This window comes from Capsicum annuum, chromosome 12, assembly GCF_002878395.1.
Source record: "Capsicum annuum cultivar UCD-10X-F1 chromosome 12, UCD10Xv1.1, whole genome shotgun sequence".
In the NCBI taxonomy this organism is placed as follows: domain Eukaryota; kingdom Viridiplantae; phylum Streptophyta; class Magnoliopsida; order Solanales; family Solanaceae; genus Capsicum; species Capsicum annuum.
In genome coordinates, this window is record NC_061122.1 from 230,103,015 (window position 1) to 230,107,610 (window position 4,596).

General features: G+C 36.4%; 1 pseudogene; it reads right to left on the reverse strand.

Moving 5' to 3' along the window:
• Positions 1-747: 747 nt before the first annotated feature.
• On the reverse strand, positions 748-4,590 carry LOC107851485 (annotated as a pseudogene).
• Positions 4,591-4,596: the final 6 nt, after the last annotated feature.

Here is a 4,596-nt window from a genome sequence, read left to right on the forward strand (position 1 = left end):
ATTGAAATTATATGTTATTAGACAATTTGTAGTGACATGCAATATGACATAGCATGTCTATAATACTAAAACAAATAAACCGAAACATAAATTCAAAATCCAAGAGAAAAACATAATACTCTTGTATAAAATTCCGACGAGTAAATATAATTCAGAAGAACGAAAAGCACATAAGTCTATAATCTCATTCAATAATAAAATATTATTTTAATTCAAATATTAGTATAAAAATTATAAAAATTCAATAATGTGCTAAATAAAGAAAAAAAAGAGTAATTATATTGAATCATAAGAACTAAAGTAGGAAAATTAGAAGAAAAGAGATGACAGATAAATAATGTAAAATGAAAAAAAAATGTAAAAATAAAAAAAATTAAAATAATAAAAATAAAAAAGAAATTTAAAAGAAAAAGATATTAAACTTTATTTAAAAAAATAAAAATAAAATGTAACTTTGTAATTACACTACGTTGTTGCACCTAATTCTCTATTCCTAATTGAGAATTGAACTATGTAATTATATCTAATTTCACTTTCCTTATGATTCTCCAAACATATCCTTAACAATTTCTTAGTTTTACCTTATAATGAAAAGAAGTGCATAAATTCAGTGACAATATTGTCCTAAAAGAAACAAAAGTTATTTTAATGGGATGTTTACACAAGTTCAATGACATTTTGAGGAATTAACTCTAGAACCTGATCGGCAATGTAATTAAAGTGTTTTTTAAAATAGAAAAAACGTCATAGCTAAATGAAGTAAATATGTATTTATCAATATTTTTATTTAATACATAATAGATTCGAATCTCATACTTAGTTCAATCTTTTTTCTTACAAGTCTTGTGGACTAAAATCTCCTTTGTAAATAAAAGCAATAATTTTTAACTGAAAATCTCCCTTGGTTTGCATGTATACTTCATGGCTAATTTTGTGACTATTATGCAGTTGGTTTTATCTATGAAGTTGAATTGACAAGTATCTTTGCTGGAGGCAGTTGAACTTTGCTTTCTGAATCTAGTACTAGGTGGAAACACCATTATACGTAGAGCTGTAAATACGGATCGGTCCAGCCATCCGAGCTAGCCCACACGAGCTTTGAGTTTGACGGGTTAGGCCGGGCCGGGCCAGTCATTTTCTTTCTGGAAATCCAGGTATGATTTATCAATGTTTGCTTCAATGGATTTTCCAAGAGAGTCATTAGTTAGAGATCCAAAATGACTTCACTGACTGATCGCCGAGCAAGTAGACAAAAATATAGACCTTGATGAAAGCCTCTTTGGAAGATATACCACAAGCCTACATGTGAATGGGCTTGTCATAAGTGGCCACGACTGCTTCTTTGAGTGCCTCACTCATTGTTGGATGAGCGATGTCCTCACTTGATGTTCCATACTGCAATGCCAAGACAGCTTCGTGAATAAGGTCACCTGCATTAGGAGACATTACATAGACGCCCAATATCTCACCGCTCTCTTTCTCAGCAATTACCTTGACGATTTCCTCAGCATCAATTGCCTTGGCTCTACCGTTTGTTGGGAAAGGAAATTGCCAACATGATAATCAACTCGGAGTGCCTTCACTTGTTCCTCAGTTTTCCCAACATAAGCTACCTCGGGGTGGGTGTAAACAACTCCAAGCACCATATCATAGTCTACATGACCCTCCTTACCTGTAATGACCTCCATCCTCTTGTGCCTTGTGAGCCAACATTGGTTCAGGAACGACAGCACCAATAGCATGTACCCCTGAGGCGTTAGAGGCAAAACATTCATTGACCAACATTCTACAGACTTTATCAGTTTCAACTCCTATCATGTCCAATCCAGGCTCAGAAGTGAATGAAACTCTTCCTGCAGAGACGAGAACGACATCAGCCTCGAGAGTTGTTTGATGACCATCAGACGCAGGTTTAAGGGTCAACTTCACACCATCACCTGTAATATCAACTGACACCACCTTAGTCTGTAGCATGAATTTCATCTTTTGCTTTTCAAGAGCATGTTGGAATTGCTTGCGAACTTCACCATCCATGGTTGGAACAATATCAGCTGCAAATTCAACAGCAGTCACCTCTGAGCCGAGGCGACCCCATATCCCATCTCAAGGCATATATACCCAGCACCAATAACAACCGGTCTTCTTTGGAATTTCAGTCAAAGCTCATGCTCTCGTCGATGACACAATTTTCTTTTCATCAATGGTTATGCCAGGGAGACCTTTGACATCAGAGCCAGTTGCAATTGCAGTATTTTTGCCTCTACCAAAAGAGTGACCACCTTGGACGGTGTAGACAGAAAATCCAGAAGTGGAGAGGAATTTGCCATATCCCTTAACATAGTTTACTTTGGTATTCTTGAATAGACCCTCAATGCCTCGTGTTAAATTAGACACGGCTTTATCTTTTTGTTCCATCATGGCAGGGAGATCTACTTCGACAGAAGAAAACTTCAAACCACGATTGACAAATGAATGCTGCGGTTCATGAAACATGTGGAACGGCCAAACCTAAATTAGGAAGTAACTTATTTTGCTAAAAACAAATGTAGTAACTAAGAAATTTTCAAAATAGGATCATAAGAAAACGTATTATGTCTACTAATCCCACAAAGAAAAGATGCATACATTGAACTATTCATTGTATTCCTTTATAGCAAGTTCAGCCAAATCCTTGATTTGAATATGCTCCTTGTCTGTACTACAGAGTTTCTTTAAGTCCAATGGCCGTGCATCAACACCCTCAGCCCCACCAGGAAAAGTATCAAGGTCCATACCCTGTGGAACAATACGCCAATCGTGATGAAACCTATACAAACTAGAAGAAACAACATGGATCATAATGGAATTAACACAAGTAAACCCAACCACACGAAACTAAAGTAATCTTTTTATAGGCAAACAAAAACCAGTAAGTGGAAGCGCTAATGATACAGAGGAACCAAAAGAGACAGAGGAATTGAGGGCCAAAGGAACCACAGCAATATAGACTGTACATACGTAATGAGAATCACAAAAATGTATGCTATTCGAATACACAAGCTAAATCATATTCAAGGACAATGGGAAAATTTATGGTTAGCAGGGCAAAAAACACATGTTCATTGGATTAGAATTAGTCAGGTCAAAGTTCATGGATAAACTATACTGAAACACACAGGCCAATAGGAGTCGGGTCAACAGTAAAGGGGTTCAAATTCGATCAAAAGTAGAGTTATAAAAGAAAAGAGTGTAGATCTCAAAAATGATATTCTAACCACATGAAAATCTATGCTGCTCAGACTGTCCCAAAATGTCGTTGAGCACGTGTTGGATACTCCAGAACTGCACTACTTTTGGAGGATCCAAGACACATCCAGCAGCATTTTTGAAGAATCCAAACAACATAGATGAAAATAGGGATTTTTATGGTTAAGTCGTTTCACTCGGAATGTGAAGCACTGGAAGATCAAGTATCCAACACTTCATTTAATAAACCTCTATAGTCTAATAATTCTAACACTCACTGGTCTATCCTTGGCGAAGCAACGTAACACTTCACTTGGTATAGAATGTAAGACACATCGTACGAAGCGACTTTAGGCGTCCATATATGCAGGTAAATTATCCATCAACTCGAGAACCTATTTGACAAATGATGGTGCTATAGGAAAAACTGTTATTGAAGCCATCACAATGCCTGCCACAATGTACAAGACGATCTATGTAGCAAGACACAGAACGTACCACAAGCCATGGATGTTCTTCTGTTAGAAATATTGCAAGACATGCCTATGTGTTCCTCCTAGTTTCTATGGAAACAAAGCTCTTTGCCCCTGCTATAACAACTGGAAGACCAAAGGAGGGCCCAAATGCCTTGAATAAAAATTTTAGTACCACATTGCTACTCTAATTTGTCACTTTAAGTTTAACTTGCTCTATGTAATGCTCCTTTGGGCAGAAAAAAAAATTACCTTGGAACGACACTCAACCAAAATACAAACAAAAGAGAAGAAAAACAAAGTTGCAGTAGAATAATAGTGTCCAACACCACTGGAAAGGCTTTCTGTATTATCTAAAGTTAAAGCAAAGCAAATATTGGCATAAAGGTCGCATCCAGTGACATACTAGTATAAAAGCACGTCTTAGATATTTATACATAAAACAGATACAAAAAACACATATGACCAATAGCAGCGATTGCAGCAAGCAGCGTTACTACATCAAGAAATTATCTTGATCCCATAAATTCATTTGAAGCACGGGCAAAGCAAAACTCAAGCAGATAGCAGATATCAGCCATGGCCTTACAGTTGCTGAGTACAAGTCGTCCAGTTGGCTCTTGATCAACCTCACCAAATTTCAGATAAAGCTCCTTTTTCCAAAAGCTCCTCTGCAGTCGATTTCTGGTACATTAAAAGAGACTTATAGTGAGTCAAATTTCGACAACAATAAGCTTTCCTACACTGAGAGAATGAATACCACATTTTCTTTTGGTCAAGAACTAATTTTCCGCGTGAACCAAAAATGTTGAACCAGTATTAGATAATTATAGATAGCAAAATTGACTATTCACAGAGCAAACTTAAGTCCCTTTTTCTTTCTAAATTGCAAGATATC